General features: G+C 39.6%; 1 long non-coding RNA gene across 1 annotated transcript; it reads left to right on the forward strand.

Moving 5' to 3' along the window:
• Positions 1-685: 685 nt before the first annotated feature.
• LOC123328506 lies at positions 686-11,897 on the forward strand. Its single transcript, XR_006543368.1, has 4 exons — positions 686-1,635; positions 3,028-3,088; positions 11,046-11,287; positions 11,798-11,897. It is a non-coding gene; the product is annotated as an uncharacterized LOC123328506 (long non-coding RNA).
• The last annotated feature ends 3,660 nt before the right edge of the window (positions 11,898-15,557 follow it).

Genomic DNA, 15,557 nt, shown 5'->3' on the forward strand with positions numbered 1-15,557 from the left:
TCTGTTTGTAGAACAACTTGGTTGGATAGGTCAGCTCTAAATTCCCATAACAGTCTATGATTCTAAAGCACATCAAAGTATGTGATACAACATCTCAAAAATCACCCTTCAACAAAATCGTTCTGAATGCTCTCGACCTGCCAAGCTCTGCCCTAGAAACGGAAAAACTCCCTCGAGGACCACAGAGTTTGAAGAAGCAGGCAGACATGCAGAAAGATGCTACAACACAGTAGGATCAGAGCTATCTACAGAGGTCACAGATGGAGTCGGGCAGCGAGCCAGGGCTCACCCTGAGCTTCAGGGGGTCTTCAAGCACGGTCCCTGGGCCTCTGGAATCAGCAGCACCTGGGAGCTTGTTAGACACAAATTGTTAGGCCCACCCCAGCCCTAATGAATCAGAAACTCTAAGAGTGGGGCCCAGAAATCTAAGTGTAAACAAATTCTCTAGGAGATCTGGACAGGTGCTAAAATTTGAGAACGGCTGCTCTAGGGTAACAGGAAGTTTCTAGAGGAGTTAGCCCTTGTTATCACTCAGCTTTCCTTTCTCAAATCATGGAAACCTAAGCTGGGGGAGGCACTCAGCTGGCTCCACTGTGCCCTGTTTCCTTGCCCTGCGGTCTCAAGAATGAAGAGTTACAACCAATGGGGGGTGGGGGTGGGGGGGGTGGGGGCTGTGGCCAGACCAGATCCTGGGAGTGGGTGATCTTTCGCCAAATGGTTCTCACGGCCAAAGCCCTGTCCCAAGAACATTACCCAGCAGCCCCACAGGAAAGGCCTACAAACCAGATGAATTTCTGCAGGGACTGGATGAAACGTGAGGCCACCTGAGAGAAAGGCCTGGGGAGGAGGGACGTGTGTGTGAGGAGCTAACAGGAGGTGCTGTCTTCAGTCTCCGTTGTTTGGTGTCTTCGGGTCTTTACCTCAACGGAACACAGTGTCCGGCAGCCTAGGCCTGTACCTCTTCCCCAGCTTCTCAAAACAGCCCTGAGGACAGTGGCCATCATCACTCTCCTCCATTCTATCGCTCGTCATCCCCTTTGTGTGTCCCAAGAAGGAGCAAAGCAGAGGTGTATTTTGGTTTTTTGTTTTTTAAGATCAAGAGGGGTTTTTTTTTCCCCCTAACTTAAAGAGAATCTTTTTCTGCATCTGGATAGATTGCCAACAGGCTACAAGCTCTATCAGGAATATCAAACAATTACAAGAATCCCAAACCCAGGCTTCCTATGCAGAGCAGGACTGACATGCTTCAAAGCAGAATCATCTTCCCCCATCCAGCTCCCAATTTTTCCACTAATTCACTGCCCTTCTGTCCCACAATCCACAATGAAAGCTGGTGAGCTAGCCCAAGGTAGGCACCCAGGCTGCTGGTTCTATACAGTGGGCTCAGGTTCTTTCACTTCAAGGCCAGGGTCACCCTCTTGGCTTCCAGACACTTCTAAATATGGTATCATGGAAGTCCCATGGACCCATTCACACTTATCTACCCCTACCCTTAGTTCCCTCCCTTCCATGACTCAGGAGAAGAGAGATCAAGTAGGACGGATAACAAAAGAACGACTGCTGAGATGGCAAGATGGTGGTAAACACAATAGAAAGAGAAAACATCAAAGTACTAAGAACTGGAAGCTGGTCCAGGTAAGAAGTCCAACTCAGCTTCATGTCCTCCAGCTAAATGGCAGGGCCATCCTATTTTGGTTTGGAAAAGCTGATGAGCGTATCTTCGGATGTAGAGACAGATTGATTATTAACACAGAGGAGCAGCCAATGCAAGGTTCTCCGCCCCCAACTGAAAGTTCGTCCTTCACCCCTTTAGCTCTCCTCCATGTTCTGGACAGCTGTCTTATGAAGGGATCTCAGCCGCGGAAGAGCAAAGCTAGACACAGACTTCAGACTTGTGACTAAATGATCAGCTTAGACCGTTAATAACCCATGATTCCAGCCCCACAGGCTATTAAAGCCACTTCACTATCACTTCTCATTTGATCTCATCTTAATTCCTTTCAAATGTTTAAAAGCACTTGAACTAAAATTAAGATGACCATTCAGTCCTGATCCACAGCAAGGACAAAATTTTCCCCACAGACAGTAAAGGAATTGTTTACTAACATTGTGCTCTGAACATGTGAACTATTTATTTCTAAGAGCTGTTCAACTTCGAAGGGAATGTGGCTGAACTTGGAAGGGAGGGCTTGAGAAATCATCCCAATCTCATGGCACAATATTGTCACCTTGGTGCTGTACTTTTCCAAAAGAAAATGTGTCCCATGGTTTCTTTCTCTCTCTTTCTTCTTTTCCTCTCTTCTTCCTTCCCTTTCACTATTTCTTCCTTTCTTTATAGTCTTCCTTCCTTCTTTCCTTTTTCATACTAAAGAAATACAAAACCTTTTGCTAGAAGAGTAATTACACAGATTCAAGTGGCTGAACTTTTATGCATTCCTTTCTCTTAAAAAAAGTCATTCCTAGGAGAGAAGAGCTAATAAAGTCCTGTATCTTTGATGATAGTGATGCAGCAGTACAAACAAATTATAGTGTTCAGAAAGTTTGAGGGACTGAAAAGAAATGCACAACGTGAAACACCAAATTTGCCTGTCAAGGTTTTTTTTTTATTAGTATTACTGCTTGTTTCATTTTATTTTATTCTTAAAGCTGAGGTTTGCAGCTATTTGCTTCACTATAGGAAATTCCAGATCCAAGAATACTGATTTACAACTTCAATCATCACCTGACAAATACAGCCCTTGCTAAGTGAGAGCTGATCCATAACAGGTATTTCAAATTTTCATAAGCCACAACATATCAACCCTAAAGTGACGAGTTTCATTCACAGGAAACAATTTTCCAAAATCAGCAAATATTTTTTAAAGAAAAAAAAAATGTAAAGAATAAAAGGGGAAACCTTCCCATAAAGATAACTTCCTCCCTGAATATGACTCTCTATGTTGAAATATACTGAGTTCTGTGATTTTTATTATTTTTATTACACCTGTCTTCCAGATCCCAGATTAACTCTTATCTTCCCCTGCCCAGGTAGGTCTCCAGGAACTGACAGATGGGCTGGTAACCTCAGTGGAACACCCAGAGTTAACCTGTAAGTCCACAACTTCTGCCGAGGGCTGCTGGCTGCTTATTGTCACAAAACATTGTATCTGAGCCACTCTGACATCCTACTTCAAGGTTTCATGGAACATGAGACAATTTAAGCATTGAATTATTGCCTCAGATCCATTATGCACGTTCCCCCCTCCAAAAAAATAGCTGCTGCTGCCACAACTCTTAATCCCTAGTCTATTATGGAAGTACAAAGATTAGAAATGCCACTCTTGCAGTAAAAGTTCTTTTTTCTTTGGAATTCTTTATGCTACTTTTTAAAAAACAGAAAAGTATATTTGTAATTCTTTCAAGAAATTCAATTACACTTGAAAAATGTATGCAGTTGACAATGAAATCAAAATATCTAGGTAATTTCTAGTTTACTCAGAAAAGAAACTAAACATCTGAACAATAAAAAAAAAAAAATGTATTTCAAAGATAGTTCCCAAGTTATACATTTTTAATATATTTAACATATTTTCTTGTAAGAAAGATCTCTTTGCACTTAAAAAAAAATTAGCATTCTGTAAAAGTGAAATCTGATAGCATTCCCAAAATAGCTCAGTAATTTATTTTACAATAACTTATAAATGTCAGACTTGAAAATTCAGGTTAGGGTTGTGGCTTCTGAGATTTATTTAAGAAAAAATATTTCTTCAAACAAAAATGTATCAAAAAAAAATTAAGTATGGGGTGCTTCTGTATCCTCAAATTAGTTTGGTGTGTAGGGAAGTGGGGAGGAAATTTTAAAGAGCAGCACCTAATGGTAAAATCAGGTATTGCAGGCTAGCTCTCAGAGGCATTGGAAGTCCGCTAAGGAGGAACATTAAGGTCTCAGTTCTGAAGGCTTTACATACATAAAAAAGGACAATTCTTTAAATAAAATGTTTTCCTTGGTAAGTAGAGACAAAGAAGAGGATAGTGTCTTGTAGTTCTAAAGTAACTGCAAAAGCACATCGAACATAACTCTAGGAGCTCAGAGACGTGGCCATAAGGTTAACATTATCTTCATAAAACAGCCTCAACTCATTATTTGATGACTTTTTTATGGATATCCAAGTAACTTTCTATGGAATCAGTTGGAAAAAATGAGATTGGATATAAAGCGAATTTTGCTAAACAGCAACAATTTTGTAAAGGAAAAGATACTGATATCATCAATTACTCATGAAGTAAAGAGGCAGGACAAGGACAGTATAAAATTATACATAGGCTATTATGCAAAAGCACAATTTCACCACACACAGAAACCACCAACCCCACAAAATTCAGTAATAAAAATAGTTAAGGCCATTTAGACTCATAAAAAATTGACTCCTTTTTTAAAGAGAGATTTATTATTATTATTATTTATTTTGACTGCAGTGGGTCTTCACTGCAGCACACGGGCAACATGTAGGATCTTAGTTCCCTGACCAGGGATCAAACCTGAGTCCCATGCACTGGAAGGCAGATTCTTAACCACTGGAGCACCAGGGAAGTCCTTGACTTCATTTTTTTAAAGGGGCTTCATCAACCTTTACTAACACACACAGTCTACACAGACAAACCATTTTAAGTGAAAACACCTTTTCAGACAATGGCATCTTTGGTTACTTACCTCTGGGCTAATTTGAAATACAGTCAAAATGTGGAGAACAATTTTTGGAAATAAACGGAGAGACCCAGATATGCTTCCACCCTGACTCCATGCCCAGTTTGTCTTGTGAATTAGTTTGAATGTTGGCAATCAAGCGAGTAGAAAGGAGTAAAGGGAAGAGAACTCTGACTTCTGTGAATAAGGAGTCATGATTAAATGCCAGTAGATTATAAAGAGCTGAATGCTACAGCCCTGTGGATTCAACAGAAACCAAACCAGAGACTAAGCCTTTTCACTTAGAGAGAGCTTCATTTTCTCCTAGATTACAGTGTTGAATTTAGAATACTCCAAACCTAGTTCAGAGTTCTATTCTGTGAATATCCAAATGAAAGAAATGCATCTAAATGAGGGGTGTTATTTATTGCTAGATAAATTACAACAAACAGCAGCTTAAAACTGCACACATTTACTGTCTCACAGTTTCTGTGAATCAGAAGTCTGGGCCTGGCTTCACTTGGTCTTCTACAAGGCTGCAGTGAAGGTATTATCAGGGCTGGGGTCTCATCTGTGGCTCAGCTGGAGAAGTAAAGTGGTTCCTGGTCACATTCAGTGCCTTGCAGACTATTGGCCTGAGGTCTCAGTTTCTTGCTGGATGTCATCTACAAGCCACCCTCAGTTCCCTGTCAAGTGATCCTCTTCATAAGCAGCTCAAAATATGGCAGTTTGCTTCTTCTTTAAAACCAGCAAGAAAGAATGTCTTTTGGCAAGACTGGTGTCACAATCTTATTTAATGAAATCACATACATGTAATCATACATATCCTTTTACCTTTGCTGAATTCTATGGGTAGAAGCAAGTCACAGATCATGCCTCCTCTCAAGGACACAGAACTGATTATATAAGGATGTGAACAGCAGGAGAAGAGGATCATGGGAGTGACCTTGGAGCCTGCCCAGCACAAGTTACTCAAAAGCTAACTTCAGCCAGCTGGTGGTAGCTATCTGGAGCAGGAGATTAGCAAAGATTCTCAAAGCAAATGAGCCCCATCTCAGTTCATTTATTCAATGGCATCTGTTTTTTGGACATGTACTATATCCTCAATAAATGAGGAGGAGGTAATAGGGAAATAGTAGAGAACAAAGCAGAAACAGACCTAGTCCTCGAGAAGTTTATATTCTAGTAGGTGGAGACGGACAATAAATAAATATGTAATATCGGGGGTTCATGAGGGGTTAAAGAAAAACATTATACCTTAGAGTTGAAGACTGTGAAATCCACCTCCTTTATGCCTTCACTACAAAGGCTGAACTCAGTGGGTGAAATGGCCAACTAAGACTGCAACAACTTCACTAGCCCCACTGCTATCGTTTATGAGCTTTGTGAACTATATGAGGCAGCTCCCCAATTTGAGAGAATCTTACTTTTTACAATGATAAAGTGGATAAAATGGAGAGTAGGTGGGAATATGTGGTCTCAGTGGTCCTTTCTAGTTTTAATCTTCTAGACCCTTTATGGGTAGATTTTGCTTTAAAACAGGAGTCAATCTATTGAGTGTTCTTAGTTTTAAATTTTTTTGAACTAAAAATAAAATTTTAATTCTTATATATTCTTCTTATATTCAAAACATTAAGTGACAATCCATGACAACTTACACAAAAGAGCAAATGTTTCCCTTATAATTTCCCTAGGTGACTTTAATTTACTATCCTTAGCCAACAAGTAAGTTATTGACTTATCAAGGCAAATTCCTATATATTGCTATACAGTTCTCTCTTGTGGGTAATAATTTTGATCTCTCCTAATTTTGCAAATCTCCAGTTCTTTTGCCAACCCCAAACACTGACTTGGGGACAAAACGTGCCATGATAAAAGTCTGCTCTGGGTGAGGAAGGGGTAGGATATGACATTGCATGTACTTCCATTCCTGTGATAGATGCTTCTTTCAGTTAAACAGCTATTTAAACAGAAGAATGACTAATTCAAAATCCATGCAGAAAGCTCAACACTTGGAAATATGCATCTACATTACCTGAATTAAGATTAAGAGAAATCATCTTATATTACCATCATCACAAAAATAAACTGTATAAAGTTGCCAAGGTCCTTCTACTCAAAACTATGACTTTTCCAGTAGTCATGAATGGATGTGAGAGTTGCACTATAAAGAAAGCTGAGTGCCAAAGAATTGATGCTTTTGAAGTATGGTGTTGGAGAAGACTCTTGAGAGTCCCTTGGATAGATAGCAAGGAGATCAAACCAGTCAATCGTAAAGGAAATCAGTCCTGAATATTCACTGGAAGCACTGATGCTGAAGCTGAAGCTCCAATACTTTGGCCACCTGATGTGAAGAACTGACTATTGGAAAAGACCCTGATGCTGGGAAAGATTGAAGACGGGAGGAGAAGGGGACGACAGAGGATGAGATGGTTGGATGGCATCACCGACACAATGGACATGAGTTTGAACAAGCTCTGGGAGTTGGTGATGGCCAGGGAAGCATAGTGTGCTGCAGTCCTTGGGGTCAAAAAGAGTCTGACATGACAGAATGACTGAACTGAACTAAACTGATAAAGTCGCAAAATATTCATATCAGGCTATCATTATGATTAGGATTCTAAGACTAACCTTCTTATCCTTATCAGTAGTTATTCAACAATCTTTCTTTAACTCTTTATCTTTTATCTATGCTACTGTTGCTATTCAGTTGACAAGTTGTATCTGACTCTTTGTGACCCCATAGACTGTAGCACACCAGGCTTCCCTGTCCTTCACTATCTCCTGGGGTTTGCTGTTTGATCAAATTCATGTCCATTGAGTCCATGATATCATCCAACCATCTCATCCTCTGTTGCCCCCTTTTCCTCCTGCCTTCAATCTTTCCCAGCATCAAGGGTCTCTTCCAATGAGTTAGTTCTTCACATCAGGTGGCCAAAGCATTGGAGCTTCAGCTTCAGCATCATTCCTTCCACTGAATATTCAGTGTTGATTTCCTTTAGGATTGACTGGTTTGATATGCTTGCAGTCCAAGGCACTCTCAAGAGACTTCTCCAGCACCACAGTTCAAAAGCATCAATTCTTCAGCAATCAGCCTTCTTTATGGTCCAACTCTCATATCCATACATGACAACTAGAAAAACTATAGCTTTGACTATACTGACCTTTGTTGGCAAATTGATGTCTCTGCTTTTTAATACCTTATCTAGGTTTGTCATAGCTTTTCTTCCAAGGAGCAAGCTTCTTTTCATATCATGGCTGCAGTCACAGTCTGCAGTGATTTTTGCAGCCCAAGAAAATAAAATCTGCCACTGTTTCCATCTTTTATCTATGTCTTACCATAATGTGATCACCTATGTGAGCTTATGCTAACAACCATACTATCTACCATAAACCTGATAACTACTAACTTTTCAGGTAAGACTTGATAAAGAATCATTCTCAAGAAGCAGCTGTTCACTTTCCCTTAGAAACTCTTTACAAACAGCAATAGTGTCCAAATCAGAAAACATTAGACCCTCTGGCTATCAAAAAAGAAAAATCTGCCAAGAATCTCTTCAAGTGTTTAACCCAATTGGAGTGTGATATATATTTTTTAACTTTTTAAAAAATTCTTCAGTGTTTTTTTTTCCCCCCAATGGAAAAGATTTTATTCAGATTTATCAATAGTCTGGTTGGTTAATTGAGTCTTATAATAAATACTACCACTGCATTTACTTACATGTTCTGAAAACAGGTCTTTTATCCATTCTTTAGATGAGACTTTTCTTTGTTTTCATTAGACATATATCAGTTTTTCAACCTCGTAACTCAGTAGGGATAAAAAATGTCACATGTTACATCAGGCTGGTACTAAAATCTAAATAAGTTTTAGGTAGTCTAGTAACATAAAGTTCAGTAGAGATCAGACTCAGCTATAAGAATAAATGAATTTTTTAAATGATATGCCAACTTTTCACATACAACAAGATTCTTAAGAAATTGTAACTACAGATATTTTGCCATAACCACCCTTTTATTTAATAAAATTTTTTTGAAAGTTTCCTCCAGGCTGGGTTCCAGAGTTGGCACTGAAGACATCCCTGCCTTCAAGAAATTCACAAGCTAATATAACTGAGTGCTTCCAACACATGTTTTAAAATTATACTTCTCGTTACCTAGCAAGTGTGTCCCCAAAAGTCACAATGAAACTCATCTTTGATAAATTGAGTCATTCTTGAATATGCCATTTAAATAATCCTGTGGTACAGTGGGAATCCTTTTATTACATAAGGCAAATAGCACTTCTAATTTGATATTTAGATTTTTATACCTTGAGTTTTCTAAAAAGTATTTCTATATGTAATATATTTAATCATTCAGCTATGATATATTGGAAAGAACACTTAGAGGAACTAAACTTGGATTTAAGCACTGAATATAATCTTAGGCAACTTACTGTTAGCCTTATTAGTAAAAAAGGAATAATATCTCACAGGCTGGATAGGAAGAGATGTCAAATGGTAGGTGTGGCAACCGATACCCATAATGGCTCCCCCTGATCCTGGTACCCATGCTGTGTAGAGTCTCCTCCCAGACTGAATTAGGACCATTCCATATGACTATCAGAATGAAGTGCATATGACTTCCAAGGCTAGGTCACAACAGACACTGCAGCATTCATCATCTTCCTTTACACCACTCTTTCTGGGGAAAGCCAGCTGCCTCATCCTGGAAACACTCAAGCAGTCCCATGGAGAACCCCTGTGAAAGGCAGCTGAGGCCTGCCAACAAGAAACCAGTAAGGGAACCATCCTAGAATTGGATCCTCAAGCCTCAATCAAGCCTTCAGACAACTACAGCCCTAAGTGACTTCTGACTTCAACCTCATGAAAGACTTTGAGTCAGAACCACCCAGACTCACAGAAACTGTAAGAATTAATAAGTACTTTTTATTGTTTTAAGTCACCGAGTTTTTGGTAATTTGTTATACTGCAATAGATAGCTAATACAGATTATGAAAGCTCTGTGTATATAACAAGAAGAAAAATAAATTAGAAAGAATATCTTCTTTCATTCTCTCAACAACTATCGACAAACAGACTCTGTGCCCAGTTCTGTGCTGGGTCTATAGTTACAGTGGTGAGCAAAACACAGACCCTGCCCTTAAAAGTTTACCATGAAGCCAGGAAGATGGCCAACTAAATAATCACAATAAAGTGTGAAAGTTGCCATGGCAAGGAAATATAGGATACTTTTGAACCCTGTTTCAAGGACAGCTAATCTTTTCCAAGAAGTCAAGGGAAGCATCTAGAAGAAAAGTTTTTGAATCTAAGAAGACTATTGAGATAAATAGAAGAGAGATAAAAAGTTGCCTTTTTCACTTAACCAGCAAATTTGGAATAGATGGATTAGAATTGAAAAATTCAGAACTGCCAATATCAACTTCCATTCATTCTTCCAGCCAAAATGTGCTGAGTGCCTACTATGTGCCAGGGACTGTTCTAGGCTCTGGAGGTTCATCAAAGAATAAAGAAAGAACAAAATCCCTGCCCTCATTATTAGTCTTAAAAAAAATAGGAAACTATACTTGGGGAGGTGGTAAAATAATAATGGTCAGGAGTACAGGTTTTGAACTCAGATCTGCCTCTTACTGGGTTTGTCATCTTAGGTAAGATTTTTAACCTCTCTGTGCCTCAGTTCCCCAAGTGTAATAAGAGCACCTAGCTCCTGGGTTGCTATAAGAAAACAAATGAGTTAATGCTCATCCAACCTTTAGAATAACATCTAGCACATAGTAAGAGTTCAATTTATTGTAGCTATTTTTGATTTTCTTGCAATCTTACTTACAAAGCCCTCCTGTTCCCAGCTGAAGAAAAGGCACAAGGTTAAATTTAAAATACATGAGATCCTCACGAAGTAGGTCATTTCTATTTCAGCATAAGGTTGACATCCTGAGTAATTTATTGCCTGAATAATTCTGAAACACAGAAATGCAAATGTACAAAAGTTCTAACCATGTTGCAGATGGAAAAATGCTCCTTATCCAAGAACTTGTTTCATCTGTTAAACAACCCCTAAAATGGGCTCTTTCTATATAATGCTAAAACAACCTGTTGAGAAATAAGAAATTTAGTATGGTCTAGTCCCAAAGAAATTGCTTTTATATTCAAATACAAACTTTAAGAATAGTTTTGCATTTGATCAAATATTTTGAATGAATAAATACCGACTAAAATAATAATGTCGGCCTTGAGAACAATAAACACTGATTTCCTCCTTGTTTCCTTTATCATTTCTCTCTGGCCCAGTTTTGAATGGAAAGAGATGGCCAAGAACAAATGGTTCCTCAAAAATGTTTCATCCCTGGCTATCTTACTAACAATTATTTCATGTGTTTCAGGCCCCAGAGAGTAGCTATAGCTGGAGTGCTTCAGTGAAGAGCGGACGATCGCAAAATCGTAGACACTAAAGATGGAAAAGACCTTCGAGGTCATCTTGTCCACTCCTGTCAACTCAGTCCTGTTCCCCACAGCAAATTCTCAGGGGCTTTCGACAGCCAACTTGTAAATGATTCCAGCACCACTGGCCTGCCACTGTTCCCCTGGAGAGACCACTCCACTGTCTAATAGACCTTTCTGTTAGGTAATTTTTTTCCTTGATATTCAGCCCAATTTTACCTTCTCTTAGCTTCATCCCGTTATTCATTGACATACTCCATTGGACCAGGCTAAGCATCTCTTCTCCTCTTTCAGTGTAGATACCTTATCAGATTAATTATGACATCAGCGGCTTCAGCCAGCCACATTTACAAGGTCCAACACAGTAGCATTTAGGCAAACAGATTTGGCTTGAGTGTCTCATTAAGGAATCTATGCAAAGAATGCCACAGATGCAAGAAGATCTCTTGCTCTTTGTCCCTCATTATCTATTTCCACAGCTTGCTTAGGGTTCATGTGTTTAAGAGCAGCAATGTTTGATATCTTTGGATTTCCCTAAAATCTTTCTCTTTCTCTCTATTCCTTCTCTATTCTGGCTCCAGGATAATCAGAAGGGGCCTCAAGAATGGCCCTCCTTTAGATGGTAGTTTGCCAAGGCATGGTCTTTTACATCCTAATAAGAGATCCTAATATTGACTCCAGCTTTCTGCCCTAGGACAGAACATCCCTATTCTAACTGCCTGGAAAATCCCATGGACGGAGGAGCCTGGTAGGCTGCAGTCTGTGGGGTCGCGAAGAGTCAGACATGACTGAGTGACTTCACTTTTACTTTTCACTTTCATGCACTGGAGAAGGAACTGGCAACCCACTCCAGTGTTCTTGCCTGGAGAATCCCAGGGACGGCAGAGCCTGGTGGGCTGCCATCTATGGGGTCGCACAGAGTTGGACACGACTGAACCGCCTTAGCAGCAGCAGACAGCCTTGGATTTATAAAACTGAGGATGAATTGGTTTTAACTGGATTTTGTTCATATTGCCAATGTAAGGCTTTGGGGAAAAGCCGTTAACTTGTGTGTGTGTGTGTGTGTGTGTGTGTGTGTGTACATGTGTGCATATGCATCTGTCTTTGTACAATCACTCTGTGGTTTATGAATTTTATAATTATATTTTGGTCATCAAACATGGTAGTGACTATGGAGCACATCCTGCCACATCCTAAAAGAGAAACAGTTTCAGTCACAACTCAATGCAAAATATCCATGCATATACATATATATATATATATATATACATACATACACACAACTGAAAGAAAATTTCAGGAAATAATACTTATACTCACCTAATAGGAAATCTCTATTTGCTATTCTCATCTTTTTCTATTTACAATGATGGCCTCAGCCCATTAGGGCTTCCCTGGTGGCTCAGACGGTTAAGAATCTGCTCACAATGCAGGAGAACCAGGTTTGATCCCTGGGTTGAGAAGATCCCCTGGAGAAGGGAATGGCTACCCACCCCAGTATTCTTGCCTGGAGAATTCCAGGACTGTAGCCCTATAGTCCATGGGGTCACAAAGAGTTGGACACAACTGAGGGACTAACACTTTCACTTACACCTTTTCCTCAACCCATTAGATTGATTTTACAGCCCACTAATGAGTCAAAGCCAACAGCTGAAAAACCCAAATGTAAAGCCGGCCCCCTGACCTCCAACCCTGTGGAGCAGCTGGTGTTGAGAGCTAGCCTCTGCTCTTTGCACCTGTCTCCACTGTGACTGCTGCCCAGAACCTCAAGAAGCTTCATTTCACTTTCATCAGCTGCCACAGGCAGCTCCTGGTTCCCTAACCTCAGCTCCCAGAACTGAAGGAGACTGAGCGGTAGAGTTATGAAGATTGCCAAGCTGAATGGCCATGTCAGCTTCCTCCCAAGAGGCTCAAAGTCCACCAAACACACTGCATATCAGGACTGGGGGCAGCAGATGCAGGGCTAGAGACAAAAGTCCTTCCAAGATTGATTTTATAATCAAGCTCTAAGATACACCTCTGTGTGGTGGCCACGATTCAACAATTCTATAAACCCATCAATGGCAATATCAATGCATATGCAAAAATACATCTCAAAAAGGCTTCCAGCTAAATAATGTCTAGTGTCATGATGGAGGTCCTCATGTCTCTTATAAGCATTTCCTCTCCTCACAGGACTTTTTGTCCCCTTAGTGTTTATTTCTTGCAACTACATTATATATGAGAACTTAGGGAAATGAGTTAAAAGTTTTATATGTATTTCTCATAAACTTTCTGGTTTTTTCCTTGTAATTAGTTTCATTTACTGGTTCTCCTAAAACAAGTTGAGTAAAATTCCCCTCCAGAATGATAATTCACCCTTTTAAAAAGGAAAAGACATGTTGGGTGACTTCTAGCTGTGTGGAGTGGAAGATGCCCATTTCTGTCACAGACCGTCTAAGGATAACCCTGGATCTGGAAGCCAGAGCCCTCCTAACATTAGCATACAGGTCAACCGCTTTTCATGACTATCTGCTCTACAGAGCTTTGTATTACATGGTAGCTTCAACTAAGTAACAGGAATCTGGTAAGTCCTATTTTGCAGCTGGAAAAGCCAAGGCTCAGGGAGGTGGAACAATTTACCAAGGTCACAGAGCAGATGAAGGAACTGAAATTTAAACCAAAACTCTGAATCCAAAGCCCAGTCTCCTTCCTCTTCAAAAAGACTGCCTCAAAGTAATAAACAAGAGGGACAAATAGAAGTCAATTCCATTTGTATCAGTAACTATTTTAAATGTAAATACTGGTCTAAATGGACCAAAAAGGTGGCCTCTCCATTAATACACATTGGCTTGCACATTAAAAAATATTCTTATGTTAATACTACATATGAGGATTCATTATCTAGACACTTTTTCCATGCAAAGACACATCAGAAATCAAAATTACAGTCAAGGTTAAAATGCGATTTGATGAATGAATTTTAACTCCAAAATGCATGTAGAGTATATAATGAATGACATGAAGGTATAAATTAGTATACTAGATAGGATACATGACCCACTTTCTTAAAAATAAGCAAAGATATTTATACTTCAAAAAATAAGGAATTTGCTGTATTAAAAAGGGATATATCACTGTGAGGGTGATGTATAACCAAAAATGCAACTCCAAACATCAGAATGCAAATTGCAAAAAAAAAAAAGTAAATTGTTTGCCCAAACCAAAGGAATTCTTACAAAAGCAAGTTCACTGTGTATTTCAAACATTTATTCAATTTTACTTTCAAAGAATTACTATGTCCTTTAAAAAGCACTACTATGTAAAGTATGGTTTACTAGTATCTTTACTCCATCTTGTGTGTGGCTACACACAAGAAAATAGCAAGAAGTTCATCCATATTTAAAATTAGTTGGGCTTCCCTGGTGGCTCAGTGGTAAAGAATCTGCCTGCCAATGCAGGAAACACAGTTTCAATCCCTGGTCCGGGAAGATCCCACATGCCGTGGAGAAATTAAGCCCATACACCACAACTACTGAGCCCGCATGCCACAATTACTGAAGCCCATGCTACCTAGAGCCCATGCTCTGCAGAAAGAGAAGCCACCACAATGACAAGCCCACCCACCGCAACTAAAGAGTAGCTCCTGTTCACTGCAAGTAGAGAAAAACCCAGGCAGCAATAAACCCAGAACAGCCAAAAATAATACATAAAATTAAGCTATCAGCACTGGTCTCAGCATTGGTAATAATCAACATGGTGATGAAGATGGATACAGTTCTCTGCCCCTTGAAGTTTTTGACTGAAGCCAGGGGCCTAGCATTAATACTGGAAGGCAGACCCCTTGCAGATGGTAAGCAGTGCTCCCTCTGAACATGAGGTGGTTCTCACTCCCTTCCTTCCAAAAAGTGGCTTAAGTCACTTATAAATGCTGCATAGGAAAATCTTCTGTCCAACCTTGACCTTTCTGCTGAGGCCAACATGCAACATGTTTATACATTCAAAAAGCCTCGTAAATCATTTCAGCTTCAACAGAAACCTAGTTGAAAAGACAAACTAGGCTAGAGAGTGAAGAGGAAAATGAGTAGCCAAAGCAATCTGAGATGGAACACAAGTATCAGACAGTTCAATGAGAGATTTGAAGTCGATCTCCAGCCAAAGACACTGACTGCAATATTTACCATCCCAGACCTCTGGATCATTTTAAAATAATGTTGACCTCCCCCTCGGAATCTTTTAAGCCTCAGGATATATGTGGGGTAATAAAAAATGTAAATGGATTGAAAGCTTGGTTCTTATGAAGTAAGACGGTTAACTTCAAGTTAACCTGTCTAGACATGTGAATAAAGTCTTTTAAAAGTAGAAGGCCCAACAGGGCCAAGATAGGTTTTTCCAGGGCTGTCCTGTGGCTGAATAATTTTCCATGAGCTCAACTCACTTCATGGAACAACTTTAAAAATAACAAAGAAATAATA

Source organism: Bubalus bubalis, chromosome 12, assembly GCF_019923935.1.
Source record: "Bubalus bubalis isolate 160015118507 breed Murrah chromosome 12, NDDB_SH_1, whole genome shotgun sequence".
Classification (NCBI taxonomy): Eukaryota; Metazoa; Chordata; class Mammalia; order Artiodactyla; family Bovidae; genus Bubalus; species Bubalus bubalis.